The sequence below is a fragment of the Ovis canadensis genome, chromosome 18, assembly GCF_042477335.2.
Source record: "Ovis canadensis isolate MfBH-ARS-UI-01 breed Bighorn chromosome 18, ARS-UI_OviCan_v2, whole genome shotgun sequence".
Lineage (NCBI taxonomy): Eukaryota > Metazoa > Chordata > Mammalia > Artiodactyla > Bovidae > Ovis > Ovis canadensis.
The window spans coordinates 2,076,414-2,098,716 of NC_091262.1; positions in this window are offsets into that span (position 1 = coordinate 2,076,414).

Below are 22,303 nucleotides of genomic sequence, written 5' to 3' on the forward strand. Positions count from 1 at the left end.
TGACTCCCCTGGGGAGACTCCAGAAGTACCCCAAGATCCATGTCAGCACTGGAGAGGAATCCGCAGGTTCCGGCCCGATTCCACACAAGGTCTTAGGCCCCGGCATCGAGGGGAGAGGAATCCCGAGAGGCCCCCGAGGACCTCGCATGGGGACTGGCCTTTCCTGAGGCCACCAGAGCGGGTCCCTGAGGTCCCCGTCGTAAGTCGAGAGCACCTGCCGCAACTCGAGAAAATCCAGGAGGTTTTGCCCTCCAGTCGAGATGAGGCCCATTTCCGCTGAGGCTTCTCGAGGCTAATCACGTCTAACCACTGGAACTTCCAAAGGGTCCTTCACACCCTTGCTGCAACTCAAGAAGTTCCCCGACATACCCGTCTCCACTCGAGAGGAAGCACGTGGGGTCCCGCACACATCCAGGGGAGCCCCGTTTCCACCTCCTAGCTCGAGATGAGGGATCCTTTCCCTGTTTCGTAGGGAAAGAATTCCCGGCGTTCCCGTCGCATCTCAAGAGGAGGCGCTCTCCACAGGAAAGGCGAGAGGAACTCCAGTTTCGTGCCTCCATTCCAAGAGTCCCCCAGATGTGTCAGTTCATTCCAGAGGAACCTGTTTTCCCTGCACTGCCTTGACGTTCAAGCCGAGGATCCACTCCCACCACGTGTGCACGTGGGACAGCCCTGTGGGAAAGCCTCGTGGGAAAGCCTCGTTGGAAAGACTCGAGGGAAAACCATAGATCCTTTGATCCACGCGGCGGACTGCGTGACACTGCTGCTACCGCTCTGGAGGAAAGCGCAAGTGCATGCCCGCATTCGAGACGAGGACTGACTCCACTGGGGAGACTAAAGAAGTAGCCCAAGATCCATGTCAGCACTGGAGAGGAATCCTCAGGTTCCGGCCCCGACACCACACAAGGTCTTAGGCCCCGGCATCGACGGGAGAGGAATGCCGAGAGGCCCCCGAGGAACTCGCATGGGGACTGGCCTTTCCTGAGGCCACCAGAGCGGGTCCCTGAGGTCCTCGTCGTAAGTCGAGAGCACCTGCCGCAACTTGAGAAAATCCAGGAAGTTTTGCCCTCCAGGCGAGATGAGGCCCATTTCCGCTGAGGCTTCTCGAGGCTAATCACGTCTAACCACTGGAACTTCCAAAGGGTCTTTCACACCCTTGCTGCAACTCAAGAAGTTCCCCGACATACCCGTCTCCACTCGAGAGGAAGCACGTGGGGTCCCGCACACATCCAGGGGAGCCCCGTTTCCGCCTCCTAGCTCGAGATGAGGGATCCTTTCCCTGTTTCGTAGGGAAAGAATTCCCGGCGTTCCCGTCGCATCTCAAGAGGAGGCGCTCTCCACAGGAAAGGCGAGAGGAACTCCAGGGTCGTGCCACCATTCCAAGAGTCCCCCAGATGTGTCAGTCCATTCCAGAGGAACCTGTTTTCCCTGCACTGCCTTGACGTTGAAGCCGAGGATCCACTCCCACCACGTGTGCACGTGGGACAGCCCTGTGGGAAAGCCTCGTGGGAAAGACTCGTGGGAAAGACTCGAGGGAAAACCATAGATCCTTTGATGCACGCGGCGGACTGCGTGACACTGCTGCTACCGCTCTGGAGGAAAGCGCAAGTGCATGCCCGCATTCGAGACGAGGACTGACTCCCCTGGGGAGACTCCAGAAGTACCCCAAGATCCATGTCAGCACTGGAGAGGAATCCTCAGGTTCCGGCCCCGACTCCACACAAGGTCTTAGGCCCCGGCATCGACGGGAGAGGAATCCCGAGAGGCCCCCGAGGAACTCGCATGGGGACTGGCCTTTCCTGAGGCCACCAGAGCGGGTCCCTGAGGTCCCTGTCGTAAGTCGAGAGCACCTGCCGCAACTCGAGAAAATCCAGGAGGTTTTGCCCTCCAGGCGAGATGAGGCCCATTTCCGCTGAGGCTTCTCGAGGCTAATCACGTCTAACCACTGGAACTTCCAAAGGGTCCTTCACACCCTTGCTGCAACTCAAGAAGTTCCCCGACATACCCGTCTCCACTCGAGAGGAAGCACGTGGGGTCCCGCACACATCCAGGGGAGCCCCGTTTCCGCCTCCTAGCTCGAGATGAGGGATCCTTTCCCTGTTTCGTAGGGAAAGAATTCCCGGCGTTCCCGTCGCATCTCAAGAGGAGGCGCTCTCCACAGGAAAGGCGAGAGGAACTCCAGGGTCGTGCCACCATTCCAAGAGTCCCCCAGATGTGTCAGTCCATTCCAGAGGAACCTGTTTTCCCTGCACTGCCTTGACGTTCAAGCCGAGCATCCACTCCCACCACGTGTGCATGTGGGACAGCCCTGTGGGAAAGCCTCGTGGGAAAGCCTCGTGGGAAAGACTCGAGGGAAAACCATAGATCCTTTGATCCACGCGGCGGACTGCGTGACACTGCTGCTACCGCTCTGGAGGAAAGCGCAAGTGCATGCCCGCATTCGAGACGAGGACTGACTCCCCTGGGGAGACTCCAGAAGTACCCCAAGATCCATGTCAGCACTGGAGAGGAATCCGCAGGTTCCGGCCCCGATTCCACACAAGGTCTTAGGCCCCGGCATCGAGGGGAGAGGAATGCCGAGAGGCCCCCGAGGAACTCGCATGGGGACTGGCCTTTCCTGAGGCCACCAGAGCGGGTCCCTGAGGTCCTCGTCGTAAGTCGAGAGCACCTGCCGCAACTTGAGAAAATCCAGGAAGTTTTGCTCTCCAGGCGAGATGAGGCCCATTTCCGCTGAGGCTTCTCGAGGCTAATCACGTCTAACCACTGGAACTTCCAAAGGGTCCTTCACACCCTTGCTGCAACTCAAGAAGTTCCCCGACATACCCGTCTCCACTCGAGAGGAAGCACGTGGGGTCCCGCACACATCCAGGGGAGCCCCTTTTCCGCCTCCTAGCTCGAGATGAGGGATCCTTTCCCTGTTTCGTAGGGAAAGAATTCCCGGCGTTCCCGTCGCATCTCAAGGGGAGGCGCTCTCCACAGGAAAGGCGAGAGGAACTCCAGGGTCGTGCCACCATTCCAAGAGTCCCGCAGATGTGTCAGTCCATTCCAGAGGAACCTGTTTTCCCTGCACTGCCTTGACGTTCAAGCCGAGGATCGACTCCCACCACGTGTGCACGTGTGACAGCCCTGTGGGAAAGCCTCGTGGGAAAGCCTCGTGGGAAAGACTCGAGGGAAAAACATAGATCCTTTGATCCACGGGGCTGACTGCGTGACACTGCTGCTACCGCTCCGGAGGAAAGCGCAAGTGCATGCCCGCATTCGAGACGAGGACTGACTCCCCTGGGGAGACTCCAGAAGTACCCCAAGATCCATGTCAGCACTGGAGAGGAATCCTCAGGTTCCGGCCCCGACTCCACACAAGGTCTTAGGCCCCGGCATCGACGGGAGAGGAATCCCGAGAGGCCCCCGAGGAATTCTTATGGGGACTGGCCTTTCCTGAGGCCACCAGAGCGGGTCCCTGAGGTCCCCGTCGTAAGTCGAGAGCACCTGCCGCAACTCGAGAAAATCCAGGAGGTTTTGCCCTCCAGGCGAGATGAGGCCCATTTCCGCTGAGGCTTCTCGAGGCTAATCACGTCTAACCACTGGAACTTCCAAAGGGTCCTTCACACCCTTGCTGCAACTCAAGAAGTTCCCCGACATACCCGTCTCCACTCGAGAGGAAGCACGTGGGGTCCCGCACACATCCAGGGGAGCCCCGTTTCCGCCTCCTAGCTGGAGATAAGGGATCCTTTCCCTGTTTCGTAGGGAAAGAATTCCCGGCGTTCCCGTCGCATCTCAAGAGGAGGCGCTCTCCACAGGAAAGGCGAGAGGAACTCCAGGGTCGTGCCACCATTCCAAGAGTCCCCCAGATGTGTCAGTCCATTCCAGAGGAACCTGTTTTCCCTGCACTGCCTTGACGTTCAAGCCGAGGATCCACTCCCACCACGTGTGCACGTGGGACAGCCCTGTGGGAAAGCCTCGTGGGAAAGCCTCGTGGGAAAGACTCGAGGGAAAACCATAGATCCTTTGATCCACGCGGCGGACTACGTGACACTGCTGCTACCGCTCTGGAGGAAAGCGCAAGTGCATGCCCGCATTCGAGACGAGGACTGACTCCCCTGGGGAGACTCCAGAATTACCCCAAGATCCATGTCAGCACTGGAGAGGAATCCTCAGGTTCCGGCCCCGACTCCACACAAGGTCTTAGGCCCCGGCATCGACGGGAGAGGAATCCCGAGAGGCCCCCGAGGAACTCGCATGGGGACTGGCCTTTCCTGAGGCCACCAGAGCGGGTCCCTGAGGTCCCCGCCGTAAGTCGAGAGCACCTGCCGCAACTCGAGAAAATCCAGGAGGTTTTGCCCTCCAGGCGAGATGAGGCCCATTTCCGCTGAGGCTTCTCGAGGCTAATCACGTCTAACCACTGGAACTTCCAAAGGGTCCTTCACACCCTTGCTGCAACTCAAGAAGTTCCCCGACATACCCGTCTCCACTCGAGAGGAAGCACGTGGGGTCCCGCACACATCCAGGGGAGCCCCGTTTCCGCCTCCTAGCTCGAGATGAGGGATCCTTTCCCTGTTTCGTAGGGAAAGAATTCCCGGCGTTCCCGTCGCATCTCAAGAGGAGGCGCTCTCCACAGGAAAGGCGAGAGGAACTCCAGGGTCGTGCCACCATTCCAAGAGTCCCCCAGATGTGTCAGTCCATTCCAGAGGAACCTGTTTTCCCTGCACTGCCTTGACGTTCAAGCCGAGCATCCACTCCCACCACGTGTGCATGTGGGACAGCCCTGTGGGAAAGCCTCGTGGGAAAGCCTCGTGGGAAAGACTCGAGGGAAAACCATAGATCCTTTGATCCACGCGGCGGACTGCGTGACACTGCTGCTACCGCTCTGGAGGAAAGCGCAAGTGCATGCCCGCATTCGAGACGAGGACTGACTCCCCTGGGGAGACTCCAGAAGTACCCCAAGATCCATGTCAGCACTGGAGAGGAATCCGCAGGTTCCGGCCCCGATTCCACACAAGGTCTTAGGCCCCGGCATCGAGGGGAGAGGAATGCCGAGAGGCCCCCGAGGAACTCGCATGGGGACTGGCCTTTCCTGAGGCCACCAGAGCGGGTCCCTGAGGTCCTCGTCGTAAGTCGAGAGCACCTGCCGCAACTTGAGAAAATCCAGGAAGTTTTGCTCTCCAGGCGAGATGAGGCCCATTTCCGCTGAGGCTTCTCGAGGCTAATCACGTCTAACCACTGGAACTTCCAAAGGGTCCTTCACACCCTTGCTGCAACTCAAGAAGTTCCCCGACATACCCGTCTCCACTCGAGAGGAAGCACGTGGGGTCCCGCACACATCCAGGGGAGCCCCGTTTCCGCCTCCTAGCTCGAGATGAGGGATCCGTTCCCTGTTTCGTAGGGAAAGAATTCCCGGCGTTCCCGTCGCATCTCAAGGGGAGGCGCTCTCCACAGGAAAGGCGAGAGGAACTCCAGGGTCGTGCCACCATTCCAAGAGTCCCGCAGATGTGTCAGTCCATTCCAGAGGAACCTGTTTTCCCTGCACTGCCTTGACGTTCAAGCCGAGGATCGACTCCCACCACGTGTGCACGTGGGACAGCCCTGTGGGAAAGCCTCGTGGGAAAGCCTCGTGGGAAAGACTCGAGGGAAAAACATAGATCCTTTGATCCACGGGGCTGACTTCGTGACACTGCTGCTACCGCTCCGGAGGAAAGCGCAAGTGCATGCCCGCATTCGAGACGAGGACTGACTCCCCTGGGGAGACTCCAGAAGTACCCCAAGATCCATGTCAGCACTGGAGAGGAATCCTCAGGTTCCGGCCCCGACTCCACACAAGGTCTTAGGCCCCGGCATCGACGGGAGAGGAATCCCGAGAGGCCCCCGAGGAATTCTTATGGGGACTGGCCTTTCCTGAGGCCACCAGAGCGGGTCCCTGAGGTCCCCGTCGTAAGTCGAGAGCACCTGCCGCAACTCGAGAAAATCCAGGAGGTTTTGCCCTCCAGGCGAGATGAGGCCCATTTCCGCTGAGGCTTCTCGAGGCTAATCACGTCTAACCACTGGAACTTCCAAAGGGTCCTTCACACCCTTGCTGCAACTCAAGAAGTTCCCCGACATACCCGTCTCCACTCGAGAGGAAGCACGTGGGGTCCCGCACACATCCAGGGGAGCCCCGTTTCCGCCTCCTAGCTGGAGATAAGGGATCCTTTCCCTGTTTCGTAGGGAAAGAATTCCCGGCGTTCCCGTCGCATCTGAAGAGGAGGCGCTCTCCACAGGAAAGGCGAGAGGAACTCCAGGGTCGTGCCACCATTCCAAGAGTCCCCCAGATGTGTCAGTCCATTTCAGAGGAACCTGTTTTCCCTGCACTGCCTTGACGTTCAAGCCGAGGATCCACTCCCACCACGTGTGCACGTGGGACAGCCCTGTGGGAAAGCCTCGTGGGAAAGCCTCGTGGGAAAGACTCGAGGGAAAACCATAGATCCTTTGATCCACGCGGCGGACTGCGTGACACTGCTGCTACCGCTCTGGAGGAAAGCGCAAGTGCATGCCCGCATTCGAGACGAGGACTGACTCCCCTGGGGAGACTCCAGAAGTACCCCAAGATCCATGTCAGCACTGGAGAGGAATCCTCAGGTTCCGGCCCCGACTCCACACAAGGTCTTAGGCCCCGGCATCGACGGGAGAGGAATGCCGAGAGGCCCCCGAGGAACTCGCATGGGGACTGGCCTTTCCTGAGGCCACCAGAGCGGGTCCCTGAGGTCCCCGCCGTAAGTCGAGAGCACCTGCCGCAACTCGAGAAAATCCAGGAGGTTTTGCCCTCCAGGCGAGATGAGGCCCATTTCCGCTGAGGCTTCTCGCGGCGAATCACGTCTAACCACTGGAACTTCCAAAGGGTCCTTCACACCCTTGCTGCAACTCAAGAAGTTCCCCGACATACCCGTCTCCACTCGAGAGGAAGCACGTGGGGTCCCGCACACATCCAGGGGAGCCCCGTTTCCGCCTCCTAGCTCGAGATGAGGGATCCTTTCCCTGTTTCGTAGGGAAAGAATTCCCGGCGTTCCCGTCGCATCTCAAGAGGAGGCGCTCTCCACAGGAAAGGCGAGAGGAACTCCAGGGTCGTGCCACCATTCCAAGAGTCCCCCAGATGTGTCAGTCCATTCCAGAGGAACCTGTTTTCCCTGCACTGCCTTGACGTTCAAGCCGAGCATCCACTCCCACCACGTGTGCACGTGGGACAGCCCTGTGGGAAAGCCTCGTGGGAAAGCCTCGTGGGAAAGACTCGAGGGAAAACCATAGATCCTTTGATCCACGCGGCGGACTGCGTGACACTGCTGCTACCGCTCTGGAGGAAAGCGCAAGTGCATGCCCGCATTCGAGACGAGGACTGACTCCCCTGGGGAGACTCCAGAAGTACCCCAAGATCCATGTCAGCACTGGAGAGGAATCCGCAGGTTCCGGCCCCGATTCCACACAAGGTCTTAGGCCCCGGCATCGACGGGAGAGGAATCCCGAGAGGCCCCCGAGGAACTCGCATGGGGACTGGCCTTTCCTGAGGCCACCAGAGCGGGTCCCTGAGGTCCCCGTCGTAAGTCGAGAGCACCTGCCGCAACTCGAGAAAATCCAGGAGGTTTTGCCCTCCAGTCGAGATGAGGCCCATTTCCGCTGAGGCTTCTCGAGGCTAATCACGTCTAACCACTGGAACTTCCAAAGGGTCCTTCACACCCTTGCTGCAACTCAAGAAGTTCCCCGACATACCCGTCTCCACTCGAGAGGAAGCACGTGGGGTCCCGCACACATCCAGGGGAGCCCCGTTTCCACCTCCTAGCTCGAGATGAGGGATCCTTTCCCTGTTTCGTAGGGAAAGAATTCCCGGCGTTCCCGTCGCATCTCAAGAGGAGGCGCTCTCCACAGGAAAGGCGAGAGGAACTCCAGGGTCGTGCCACCATTCCAAGAGTCCCGCAGATGTGTCAGTCCATTCCAGAGGAACCTGTTTTCCCTGCACTGCCTTGACGTTCAAGCCGAGGATCGACTCCCACCACGTGTGCACGTGGGACAACCCTGTGGGAAAGCCTCGTGGGAAAGCCTCGTGGGAAAGACTCGAGGGAAAACCATAGATCCTTTGATCCACGCGGCGGACTGCGTGACACTGCTGCTACCGCTCTGGAGGAAAGCGCAAGTGCATGCCCGCATTCGAGACGAGGACTGACTCCCCTGGGGAGACTCCAGAAGTACCCCAAGATCCATGTCAGCACTGGAGAGGAATCCGCAGGTTCCGGCCCCGATTCCACACAAGGTCTTAGGCCCCGGCATCGACGGGAGAGGAATCCCGAGAGGCCCCCGAGGAACTCGCATGGGGACTGGCCTTTCCTGAGGCCACCAGAGCGGGTCCCTGAGGTCCCCGTCGTAAGTCGAGAGCACCTGCCGCAACTCGAGAAAATCCAGGAGGTTTTGCCCTCCAGTCGAGATGAGGCCCATTTCCGCTGAGGCTTCTCGAGGCTAATCACGTCTAACCACTGGAACTTCCAAAGGGTCCTTCACACCCTTGCTGCAACTCAAGAAGTTCCCCGACATACCCGTCTCCACTCGAGAGGAAGCACGTGGGGTCCCGCACACATCCAGGGGAGCCCCGTTTCCACCTCCTAGCTCGAGATGAGGGATCCTTTCCCTGTTTCGTAGGGAAAGAATTCCCGGCGTTCCCGTCGCATCTCAAGAGGAGGCGCTCTCCACAGGAAAGGCGAGAGGAACTCCAGGGTCGTGCCACCATTCCAAGAGTCCCCCAGATGTGTCAGTCCATTCCAGAGGAACCTGTTTTCCCTGCACTGCCTTGACGTTCAAGCCGAGTATCCACTCCCACCACGTGTGCACGTGGGACAGCCCTGTGGGAAAGCCTCGTGGGAAAGCCTCGTGGGAAAGACTCGAGGGAAAACCATAGATCCTTTGATCCACGCGGCTGACTGCGTGACACTGCTGCTACCGCTCTGGAGGAAAGCGCAAGTGCATGCCCGCATTCGAGACGAGGACTGACTCCCCTGGGGAGACTCCAGAAGTACCCCAAGATCCATGTCACCACTGGAGAGGAATCCTCAGGTTCCGGCCCCGACTCCACACAAGGTCTTAGGCCCCGGCATCGACGGGAGAGGAATCCCCAGAGGCCCCCGAGGAATCGCATGGGGACTGGCCTTTCCTGAGGCCACCAGAGCGGGTCCCTGAGGTCCCCGTCGTAAGTCGAGAGCACCTGCCGCAACTCGAGAAAATCCAGGAGGTTTTGCCCTCCAGGCGAGATGAGGCCCATTTCCGCTGAGGCTTCTCGAGGCTAATCACGTCTAACCACTGGAACTTCCAAAGGGTCCTTCACACCCTTGCTGCAACTCAAGAAGTTCCCCGACATACTCGTCTCCACTCGAGAGGAAGCACGGGGGGTCCCGCACACCTCCAGGGGAGCCCCGTTTCCGCCTCCTAGCTCGAGATGAGGGATCCTTTCCCTGTTTCGTAGGGAAAGAATTCCCGGCGTTCCCGTCGCATCTCAAGAGGAGGCGCTCTCCACAGGAAAGGCGAGAGGAACTCCAGGGTCGTGCCACCATTCCAAGAGTCCCCCAGATGTGTCAGTCCATTCCAGAGGAACCTGTTTTCCCTGCACTGCCTTGACGTTCAAGCCGAGGATCCACTCCCACCACGTGTGCACGTGGGACAGCCCTGTGGGAAAGCCTCGTGGGAAAGCCTCGTGGGAAAGACTCGAGGGAAAAACATAGATCCTTTGATCCATGCGGCGGACTGCCTGATACTGCTGCTACCGCTCTGGAGGAAAGCGCAAGTGCATGCCCGCATTCGAGACGAGGACTGACTCCCCTGGGGAGACTCCAGAAGTACCCCAAGATCCATGTCAGCACTGGAGAGGTATCCTCAGGTTCCGGCCCCGACTCCACACAAGGTCTTAGGCCCCGGCATCGACGGGAGAGGAATCCCGAGAGGCCCCCGAGGAAGTCGCATGGGGACTGGCGTTTCCTGAGGCCACCAGAGCGGGTCCCTGAGGTCCCCGTCGTAAGTCGAGAGCACCTGCCGCAACTCGAGAAAATCCAGGAGGTTTTGCCCTCCAGGCGAGATGAGGCCCATTTCCGCTGAGGCTTCTCGAGGCTAATCACGTCTAACCACTGGAACTTCCAAAGGGTCCTTCACACCCTTGCTGCAACTCAAGAAGTTCCCCGACATACCCGTCTCCACTCGAGAGGAAGCACGGGGGGTCCCGCACACATCCAGGGGAGCCCCGTTTCCGCCTCATAGCTCGAGATGAGGGATCCTTTCCCTGTTTCGAAGGGAAAGAATTCCCGGCGTTCCCGTGGCATCTCAAGAGGAGGCGCTCTCCACAGGAAAGGCGAGAGGAACTCCAGGGTCGTGCCACCATTCCAAGAGTCCCCCAGATGTGTCAGTCCATTCCAGATGAACCTGTTTTCCCTGCACTGCCTTGACTTTCAAGCCGAGGATCCACTGCCACCACGTGTGCACGTGGGACAGCCCTGTGGGAAAGCCTCGTGGGAAAGCCTCGTGGGAAAGACTCGAGGGAAAACCATAGATCCTTTGATCCACGCGGCGGACTGCGTGACACTGCTGCTACCGCTCTGGAGGAAAGCGCAAGTGCATGCCCGCATTCGAGACGAGGACTGACTCCCCTGGGGAGACTCCAGAAGTACCCCAAGATCCATGTCAGCACTGGAGAGGAATCCTCAGGTTCCGGCCCCGACTCCACACAAGGTCTTAGGCCCCGGCATCGACGGGAGAGGAATCCCCAGAGGCCCCGAGGAACTCGCATGGGGACTGGCCTTTCCTGAGGCCAACAGAGCGGGTCCCTGAGGTCCCCGTCGTAAGTCGAGAGCACTTGCCGCAACTCGAGAAAATCCAGGAGGTTTTGCCCTCCAGGCGAGATGAGGCCCATTTCCGCTGAGGCTTCTCGAGGCTAATCACGTCTAACCACTGGAACTTCCAAAGGGTCCTTCACACCCTTGCTGCAACTCAAGAAGTTCCCCGACATACCCGTCTCCACTCGAGAGGAAGCACGTGGGGTCCCGCACACATCCAGGGGAGCCCCGTTTCCGCCTCCTAGCTCGAGATGAGGGATCCTTTCCCTGTTTCGTAGGGAAAGAATTCCCGGCGTTCCCGTCGCATCTGAAGAGGAGGCGCTCTCCACAGGAAAGGCGAGAGGAACTCCAGGGTCGTGCCACCATTCCAAGAGTCCCCCAGATGTGTCAGTCCATTCCAGAGGAACCTGTTTTCCCTGCACTGCCTTGACGTTCAAGCCGAGCATCCACTCCCACCACGTGTGCACGTGGGACAGCCCTGTGGGAAAGCCTCGTGGGAAAGCCTCGTGGGAAAGACTCGAGGGAAAACCATAGATCCTTTGATCCACGCGGCGGACTGCGTGACACTGCTGCTACCGCTCTGGAGGAAAGCGCAAGTGCATGCCCGCATTCGAGACGAGGACTGACTCCCCTGGGGAGACTCCAGAAGTACCCCAAGATCCATGTCAGCACTGGAGAGGAATCCTCAGGTTCCGGCCCCGACTCCACACAAGGTCTTAGGCCCCGGCATCGACGGGAGAGGAATCCCGAGACGCCCCCGAGGAACTCGCATGGGGACTGGCCTTTCCTGAGGCCACCAGAGCGGGTCCCTGAGGTCCCCGTCGTAAGTCGAGAGCACTTGACGCAACTCGAGAAAATCCAGGAGGTTTTGCCCTCCAGGCGAGATGAGGCCCATTTCCGCTGAGGCTTCTCGAGGCTAATCACGTCTAACCACTGGAACTTCCAAAGGGTCCTTCACACCCTTGCTGCAACTCAAGAAGTTCCCCGACATACCCGTCTCCACTCGAGAGGAAGCACGTGGGGTCCCGCACACATCCAGGGGAGCCCCGTTTCCGCCTCCTAGCTCGAGATGAGGGATCCTTTCCCTGTTTCGTAGGGAAAGAATTCCCGGCGTTCCCGTCGCATCTCAAGAGGAGGCGCTCTCCACAGGAAAGGCGAGAGGAACTCCAGGGTCGTGCCACCATTCCAAGAGTCCCCCAGATGTGTCAGTCCATTCCAGAGGAACCTGTTTTCCCTGCACTGCCTTGACGTTCAAGCCGAGGATCCACTCCCACCACGTGTGCACGTGGGACAGCCCTGTGGGAAAGCCTCGTGGGAAAGCCTCGTGGGAAAGACTCGAGGGAAAACCATAGATCCTTTGATCCACGCGGCGGACTGCGTGACACTGCTGCTACCGCTCTGGAGGAAAGCGCAAGTGCATGCCCGCATTCGAGACGAGGACTGACTCCCCTGGGGAGACTCCAGAAGTACCCCAAGATCCATGTCAGCACTGGAGAGGAATCCTCAGGTTCCGGCCCCGACTCCACACAAGGTCTTAGGCCCCGGCATCGACGGGAGAGGAATCCCCAGAGGCCCCCGAGGAATTCGCATGGGGACTGGCCTTTCCTGAGGCCACCAGAGCGGGTCCCTGAGGTCCCGTCGTAAGTCGAGAGCACCTGCCGCAACTCGAGAAAATCCAGGAGGTTTTGCCCTCCAGGCGAGATGAGGCCCATTTCCGCTGAGGCTTCTCGCGGCGAATCACGTCTAACCACTGGAACTTCCAAAGGGTCCTTCACACCCTTGCTGCAACTCAAGAAGTTCGCCGACATACCCGTCTCCACTCGAGAGGAAGCACGTGGGGTCCCGCACACATCCAGGGGAGCCCCGTTTCCGCCTCCTAGCTCGAGATGAGGGATCCTTTCCCTGTTTCGTAGGGAAAGAATTCCCGGCGTTCCCGTCGCATCTCAAGAGGAGGCGCTCTCCACAGGAAAGGCGAGAGGAACTCCAGGGTCGTGCCACCATTCCAAGAGTCCCCCAGATGTGTCAGTCCATTCCAGAGGAACCTGTTTTCCCTGCACTGCCTTGACGTTCAAGCCGAGGATCCACTCCCACCACGTGTGCACGTGGGACAGCCCTGTGGGAAAGCCTCGTGGGAAAGCCTCGTGGGAAAGACTCGAGGGAAAAAAATAGATCCTTTGATCCACGCGGCGGACAGCGTGACACCGCTGCTACCGCTCTGGAGGAAAGCGCAAGTGCATGCCCGCATTCGAGACGAGGACTGACTCCCCTGGGGAGACTCCAGAAGTACCACAAGATCCATGTCAGCACTGGAGAGGAATCCTCAGGTTCCGGCCCTGACTCCACACAAGGTCTTAGGCCCCGGCATCGACGGGAGAGGAATGCCGAGAGCCCCCCGAGGAACTCGCATGGGGACTGGCCTTTCCTGAGGCCACCAGAGCGGGTCCCTGAGGTCCCCGTCGTAAGTCGAGAGCACCTGCCGCAACTCGAGAAAATCCAGGAGGTTTTGCCCTCCAGGCGAGATGAGGCCCATTTCCGCTGAGGCTTCTCGAGGCTAATCACGTCTAACCACTGGAACTTCCAAAGGGTGCTTCACACCCTTGCTGCAACTCAAGAAGTTCCCCGACATACCCGTCTCCACTCGAGAGGAAGCACGTGGTGTCAAGCACACATCCAGGGGAGCCCCGTTTCCGCCTCCTAGCTCGAGATGAGGGATCCTTTCCCTGTTTCGTAGGGAAAGAATTCCCGGCGTTCCCGTCGCATCTCAAGAGGAGGCGCTCTCCACAGGAAAGGCGAGAGGAACTCCTGGGTCGTGCCACCATTCAAAGTGTCCCCCGGATGTGTCAGTCCATTCCAGAGGAACCTGTTTTCCCTGCACTGCCTTGACGTTCAAGCCGAGGATCCACTCCCACCACGTGTGCACGTGGGACAGCCCTGTGGGAAAGCTTCGTGGGAAAGCCTCGTGGGAAAGACTCGAGGGAAAACCATAGATCCTTTGATCCACGCGGCGGACTGCGTGACACTGCTGCTACCGCTCTGGAGGAAAGCGCAAGTGCATGCCCGCATTCGAGACGAGGACTGACTCCCCTGGGGAGACTCCAGAAGTACCCCAAGATCCATGTCAGCACTGGAGAGGAATCCTCAGGTTCCGGCCCCGACTCCACACAAGGTCTTAGGCCCCGGCATCGACGGGAGAGTAATCCCGAGAGGCCCCCGAGGAATTCGCATGGGGACTGGCCTTTCCTGAGGCCACCAGAGCGGGTCCCTGAGGTCCCGTCGTAAGTCGAGAGCACCTGCCGCAACTCGAGAAAATCCAGGAGGTTTTGCCCTCCAGGCGAGATGAGGCCCATTTCCGCTGAGGCTTCTCGCGGCGAATCACGTCTAACCACTGGAACTTCCAAAGGGTCCTTCACACCCTTGCTGCAACTCAAGAAGTTCGCCGACATACCCGTCTCCACTCGAGAGGAAGCACGTGGGGTCCCGCACACATCCAGGGGAGCCCCGTTTCCGCCTCCTAGCTCGAGATGAGGGATCCTTTCCCTGTTTCGTAGGGAAAGAATTCCCGGCGTTCCCGTCGCATCTCAAGAGGAGGCGCTCTCCACAGGAAAGCCGAGAGGAACTCCAGGGTCATGCCACCATTCCAAGAGTCCCCCAGATGTGTCAGTCCATTCCAGAGGAACCTGTTTTCCCTGCACTGCCTTGACGTTCAAGCCGAGGATCCACTCCCACCACGTGTGCCCGTGGGACAGCCCTGTGGGAAAGCCTCGTGGGAAAGCCTCGTGGGAAAGACTCGAGGGAAAACCATAGATCCTTTGATCCACGCGGCGGACTGCGTGACACTGCTGCTACCGCTCTGGAGGAAAGCGCAAGTGCATGCCCGCATTCGAGACGAGGACTGACTCCCCTGGGGAGACTCCAGAAGTACCCCAAGATCCATGTCAGCACTGGAGAGGAATCCTCAGGTTCCGGCCCCGACTCCACACAAGGTCTTAGGCCCCGGCATCGACGGGAGAGGTATCCCGAGAGGCCCCCGAGGAACTCGCATGGGGACTGGCCTCTCCTGAGGCCACCAGAGCGGGTCCCTGAGGTCCCCGTCGTAAGTCGAGAGCACCTGCCGCAACTCGAGAAAATCCAGGAGGTTTTGCCCTCCAGGCGAGATGAGGCCCATTTCCGCTGAAGCTTCTCGAGGCTAATCACATCTAACCACTGGAACTTCCAAAGGGTCCTTCACACCCTTGCTGCAACTCAAGAAGTTCCCCGACATACCCGTCTCCACTCGAGAGGAAGCACGTGGGGTCCCGCACACATCCAGGGGAGCCCCGTTTCCGCCTCCTAGCTCGAGATGAGGGATCCTTTCCCTGTTTCGTAGGGAAAGAATTCCCGGCGTTCCCGTCGCATCTCAAGAGGAGGCGCTCCCACAGAAAAGGCGAGAGGAACTCCAGGGCCGTGCGACCATTCCAAGAGACCCCAGATGTGTCTGTCCATTACAGAGGAAACATTTTTCCCTGCACTGCCTTGACGTTCAAGCCGAGGATCGACTCCCACCACGTGTGCTCGTGGGACAGCCCTGTGGGAAAGTCTCGTGGGAAAGCCTCGTGGGAAAGACTCGAGGGAAAACCATATATCCTTTGATCCACGCGGCGGTCTGCGTGACACTGCTGCTACCGCTCTGGAGGAAAGCACAAGTGCATGCCCGCATTCGAGACGAGGACTGACTCCCCTGGGGAGACTCCAGAAGTACCCCAAGATCCATGTCAGCACTGGAGAGGAATCCTCAGGTTCCGGCCCCGACTCCACACAAGGTCTTAGGCCCCGGCATCGACGGAGAGGAATCCCGAGAGGCCCCCGAGGAACTCGCATGGGGACTGGCCTTTCCTGAGGCCACCAGAGCGGGTCCCTGTGGTCCCCGTCGTAAGTCGAGAGCACCTGCCGCAACTCGAGAAAATCCAGGAGGTTTTGCCCTCCAGGCGAGATGAGGCCCATTTCCGCTGAGGCTTCTCGAGGCTAATCACATCTAACCACTGGAACTTCCAAAGGGTCCTTCACACCCTTGCTGCAACTGAAGCAGTTCCGCGACATACCCGTCTCCACTCGAGAGGAAGCACGTGGGGTCCCGCACACATCCAGGGGAGCCCTGTTTCCGCCTCCTAGCTCGAGATGAGGGATCCTTTCCCTGTTTCGTAGGGAAAGAATTCCCGGCGTTCCCGTCGCATCTCAAGAGGAGGCGCTCACCGCAGGAAAGGCGAGACTAACTCCAGGGTCGTGGCACCATTCCAAGAGACCCCCAGATGTGTCAGTCCATTCCAGAGGAACCTGTTTTCCCTGCACTGCCTTGACGTTCAAGCCGAGGATCTACTCCCACCACGTGTGCACGTGGGACAGCCCTGTGGGAAAGCTTCGTGGGAAAACCTCGTGGGAAAGACTCGAGGGAAAACCATAGATCCTTTGATCCACGCGGTAGACTGCGTGACACTGCTGCTACCGCTCTGGAGGAAAGCGCAAGTGCATGCCCGCATTCGAGACGAGGACTGACTCCCCTGGGGAGACTGCAGAAGTACCCCAAGATCCATGTCAGCACTGGAGAGGAATCCTCAGGTTCCGGCCCCGACTCCACACAAGGTCTTAGGGCCCGGCATCGACGGGAGAGGAATCCCGAGAGGCCCCCGAGGAACTCGCATGGGGACTGACCTTTCCTGAGGCCACCAGAGCGGGTCCCTGAGGTCCCCGTCGTAAGTCGAGAGCACCTGCCGCAACTCGAGAAAATCCAGGAGGTTTTGCCCTCCAGGCGAGATGAGGCCCATTTCCACTGAGGCTTCTCGAGGCTAATCACGTCTAACCACTGGAACGTCCAAAGGGTCCTTCACACCCTTGCTGCAACTCAAGAAGTTCCCCGACATACCCGTCTCCACTCGAGAGGAAGCACGTGGGGTCCCGCACACATCCAGGGGAGCCCCGTTTCCGCCTCCTAGCTCGAGATGAGGGATCCTTTCCCTGTTTCTTAGGGAAAGAATTCCCGGCGTTCCCGTCGCATCTGAAGAGGAGGCGCTCTCCACAGGAAAGGCGAGAGGAACTCCAGGGTCGTGCCACCATTCCAAGAGTCCCCCAGATGTGTCAGTCCATTCCAGATGAACCTGTTTTCCCTGCACTGCCTTGACGTTCAAGCCGAGGATCCACTGCCACCACGTGTGCACGTGGGACAGCCCTGTGGGAAAGCCTCGTGGGAAAGCCTCGTGGGAAAGACTCGAGGGAAAACCATAGATCCTTTGATCCACGCGGCGGACTGCGTGACACTGCTGCTACCGCTCTGGAGGAAAGCGCAAGTGCATGCCCGCATTCGAGACAAGGACTGACTCCCCTGGGGAGACTCCAGAAGTACCCCAAGATCCATGTCAGCACTGGAGAGGAATCCTCAGGTTCCGGCCCCGACTCCACACAAGGTCTTAGGCCCCGGCATCGACGGGAGAGGAATCCGGAGAGGCCACCGAGGAACTCGCATGGGGACTGGCCTTTCCTGAGGCCACCAGAGCGGGTCCCCGAGGTCCCCGTCGTAAGTCGAGAGCACATGCCGCAACTCGAGAAAATCCAGGAGGTTTTGCCCTCCAGGCGAGATGAGGCCCATTTCCGCTGAGGCTTCTCGAGGCTAATCACATCTAACCACTGGAACTTCCAAAGGGTCCTTCACACCCTTGCTGCAACTCAAGAAGTTCCCCGACATACCCGTCTCCACTCGAGAGGAAGCACGTGGGGTCCCGCACACATCCAGGGGAGCCCCGTTTCCGCCTCCTAGCTCGAGATGAGGGATCCTTTCCCTGTTTCGTAGGGAAAGAATTCCCGGCGTTCCCGTCGCATCTCAAGAGGAGGCCCTCTCCACAGGAGAGGCGAGAGGAAATCCAGGGTCGTGCCACCATTCCAAGAGACGCCCAGATGTGTCAGTCCATTATAGAGGAACCTGTTTTCCCTGCACTGCCTTGACGTTCAAGCCGAGCATCCACTCCCACCACGTGTGCACGTGGGACAGCCCTGTGGGAAAGCCTCGTGGGAAAGCCTCGTGGGAAAGACTCGAGGGAAAACCATAGATCCTTTGATCCACGCGGCGGACTGCGTGACACTGCTGCTACCGCTCTGGAGGAAAGCGCAAGTGCATGCCCGCATTCGAGACGAGGACTGACTCCCCTGGGGAGACTCCAGAAGTACCCCAAGATCCATGTCAGTACTGGAGAGGAATCCTCAGGTTCCGGCCCCGACTCCACACAAGGTCTTAGGCCCCGGCATCGACGGGAGAGGAATGCCGAGAGGCCCCTGAGGAACTCGCATGGGGACTGGCCTTTCCTGAGGCCACCACAGCGGGTCCCTGAGGTCCCGATCGTAAGTCGAGAGCACCTGCCGCAACTCGAGAAAATCCAGGAGGTTTTGCCCTCCAGGCGAGATGAGGCCCATTTCCGCTGAGGCTTCTCGAGGCTAATCACATCTAACCACTGGAACTTCCAAAGGGTCCTTCACACACCTGCTGCAACTGAAGCAGTTCCGCGACATACCCGTCTCCACTCGAGAGGAAGCACGTGGGGTCCCGCACACATCCAGGGGAGCCCTGTTTCCACCTCCTAGCTCGAGATGAGGGATCCTTTCCCTGTTTCGTAGGGAAAGAATTCCCGGCGTTCCCGTCGCATCTCAAGAGGAGGCGCTCTCCGCAGGAAAGGCGAGAGGAACTCCAGGGTCGTGGCACCATTCCAAGAGACCCCCAGATGTGTCAGTCCATTCCAGAGGAACCTGTTTTCCCTGCACTGCCTTGACGTTCAAGCCGAGGATCGACTCCCACCACGTGTGCACGTGGGACAGCCCTGTGGGAAAGCCTCGTGGGAAAGCCTCGTGGGAAAGACACGAGGGAATACCATAGATCCTTTGATCCATGCGGCGGACTGCGTGACACTGCTGCTACCGCTCTGGAGGAAAGCGCAAGTGCATGCCCGCATTCGAGACGAGGACTGACTCCCCTGGGGAGACTCCAGAAGTACCCCAAGATCCATGTCAGCACTGGAGAGGAACGTTCAGGTTCCGGCCCCGACTCCACACAAGGTCTTAGGCCCCGGCATCGACGGGAGAGGAATCACGAGAGGCCCCCGAGGAACTCGCATGGGGACTGGCCTTTCCTGAGGCCACCAGAGCGGGTCCCTGAGGTCCTAGTCGTAAGTCGAGAGCACCTGCCGCAACTCAAGAAAATCCAGGCGTTTTTGCCCTCCAGGCAAGATGAGGCCCATTTCCACTGAGGCTTCTCGAGGCCAATCACATCTAACCACTGGAACTTCCAAAGGGTCCTTCACAACCTTGCTGCAACTCAAGAAGTTCCCCGACATACCCGTCTCCACTCGAGAGGAAGCACGTGGGGTCCCGCACACATCCAGGGGAGCCCCGTTTCCGCCTCCTAGCTCGAGATGAGGGATCCTTTCCCTGTTTCTTAGGGAAAGAATTCCCGGCGTTCCCGTCGCATCTCAAGAGGAGGCGCTCTCCACAGGAAAGGCGAGAGGAACGCCAGGGTCGTGCCACCATTCCAAGAGTCCCCCAGATATGTCAGTCCATTCCAGAGGAACCTGTTTTCCCTGCACTGCCTTGACGTTCAAGCCGAGGATCCACTCCCACCACGTGTGCACGTGGGACAGCCCTGTGGGAAAGCCTCGTGGGAAAGCCTCGTGGGAAAGACTCGAGGGAAAACCATAGATCCTTTGATCCACGCGGCGGACTGCGTGACACTGCTGCTACCGCTCTGGAGGAAAGCGCAAGTGCATGCCCGCATTCGAGACGAGGACTGACTCCCCTGGGGAGACTCCAGAAGTACCCCAAGATCCATGTCAGCACTGGAGAGGAATCCTCAGGTTCCGGCCCCGACTCCACACAAGGTCTTAGGCCCCGGCATCGACGGGAGAGGAATCCCGAGAGGCCCCCGAGGAACTCGCATGGGGACTGGCGTTTCCTGAGGCCACCAGAGCGGGTCCCTGAGGTCCCCGTCGTAAGTCGAGAGCACCTGCCGCAACTCGAGAAAATCCAGGAGGTTTTGCCCTCCAGGCGAGATGAGGCCCATTTCCGCAGAGGCTTCTCGAGGCTAATCACGTCTAACCACTGGAACTTCCAAAGGGTCCTCCTTGCTGCAACTCAAGAAGTTCCCCGACATACCCGTCTCCACTCGAGAGGAAGCACGTGGGGTCCCGCACACATCCAGGGGAGCCCCGTTTCCGCCTCCTAGCTCGAGATGAGGGATCCTTTCCCTGTTTCGTAGGGAAAGAATTCCCGGCGTTCCCGTCGCATCTCAAGAGGAGGCGCTCTCCACAGGAAAGGCGAGAGGAACTCCAGGGTCGTGCCACCATTCCAAGAGTCCCCCAGATGTGTCAGTCCATTCCAGAGGAACCTGTTTTCCCTGCACTGCCTTGACGTTCAAGCCGAGGATCCACTCCCACCACGTGTGCACGTGGGACAGCCCTGTGGGAAAGCCTCGTGGGAAAGCCTCGTGGGAAAGACTCGAGGGAAAACCATAGCTCCTTTGATCCACGCGGCGGACTGCGTGACACTGCTGCTACCGCTCTGGAGGAAAGCGCAAGTGCATGCCCGCATTCGAGTCGAGGACTGACTCCCGTGGGGAGACTCCAGAAGTACCCCAAGATCCATGTCAGCACTGGAGAGGAATCCTCAGTTTCCGGCCCCGACTCCACACAAGGTCTTAGGCCCCGGCATCGACGGGAGAGGAATCCCGAGAGGCCCCCGAGGAACTCGCATGGGGACTGGCCTTTCCTGAGGCCACCAGAGCGGGTCCCTGAGGTCCCGGTCGTAAGTCGAGAGCACCTGCCGCAACTCGAGAAAATCCAGGAGGTTTTGCCCTCCAGGCGAGATAAGGCCCATTTCCGCTGAGGCTTCTCGAGGCTAATCACGTCTAACCACTGGAACTTCCAAAGGGTCCTTCACACCCTTGCTGCAACTCAAGAAGTTCCCCGACATACCCGTCTCCACTCGAGAGGAAGCACGTGGGGTCCCGCACACATCCAGGGGAGCCCCGTTTCCGCCGCCTAGCTCGAGATGAGGGATCCTTTCCCTGTTTCGTAGGGAAAGAATTCCTGGCGTTCCCGTCGCATCTCAAGAGGAGGCGCTCTCCACAGGAGAGGCGAGAGGATCTCCAGGGTCGAGCCACCATTCCAAGAGACGCCCAGATGTGTCAGTCCATTCCAGAAGAACCTGTTTTCCCTGCACTGCCTTGACGTTCAAGCCGAGGATCGACTCCCACCAAGTGTGCACGTGGGACAGCCCTGTGGGAAAGCCTCGGGGGAAAGCCTCGTGGGAAAGACTCGAGGGAAAACCATAGATCCTTTGATCCACGCGGCGGACTGCGTGACACTGCTGCTACCGCTATGGAGGAAAGCGCAAGTGCATGCCCGCATTCGAGACGAGGACTGACTCCCCTGGGGAGACTCCAGAAGTACCCCAAGATCCATGTCAGCACTGGAGAGGAATCCTCAGGTTCCGGCCCCGACTCCACACAAGGTCTTAGGCCCGGCATCGACGGGAGAGGAATCCCGAGAGGCCCCCGAGGAATTCGCATGGGGACTGGCCTTTACTGAGGCCACCAGAGCGGGTCCCTGAGGTCCCCGTCTTAAGTCGAGAGCACCTGTCGCAACTCGAGAAAATCCAGGAGGTTTTGCCCTCCAGGCGAGATGAGGCCCATTTCCGCTGAGGCTTCTCGAGGCTAATCACATCAAACCGCTGGAACTTCCAAAGGGTCCTTCACACCCTTGCTGCAACTCAAGAAGTTCCCCGACATACCCGTCTCCACTCGAGAGGAAGCACGTGGGGTCCCGCACACATCCAGGGGAGCCCCGTTTCCGCCTCCTAGCTCGAGATGAGGGATCCTTTCCCTGTTTCCTAGGGAAAGAATTCCCGGCGTTCCCGTCGCATCTCAAGAGGAGGCGCTCTCCACAGGAAAGGCGAGAGGAACTCCAGGGTCGTGCCACCATTCCAAGAGTCCCCCAGATGTGTCAGTCCATTCCAGAGGAACCTGTTTTCCCTGCACTGCCTTGACGTTCAAGACGAGGATCCACTCCCACCACGTGTGCACGTGGGACAGCCCTGTGGGAAAGCCTCGTGGGAAAGCCTCGTGGGAAAGACTCGAGGGAAAACCATAGATCCTTTGATCCACGCGGCGGACTGCGTGACACTGCTGCTACCGCTCTGGAGGAAAGCGCAAGTGCATGCCCGCATTCGAGACGAGGACTGACTCCCCTGGGGAGACTCCAGAAGTACCGCAAGATCCATGTCAGCACTGGAGAGGAATCCTCAGGTTCCGGCCCCGACTCCACACAAGGTCTTAGGCCCCGGCATCGACGGGAGAGGAATCCCGAGAGGACCCCGAGGAACTCGCATGGGGACTGGCCTTTCCTGAGGCCACCAGAGCGGGTCCCTGAGGTCCCCGTCGTAAGTCGAGAGCACCTGCCGAAACTCGAGAA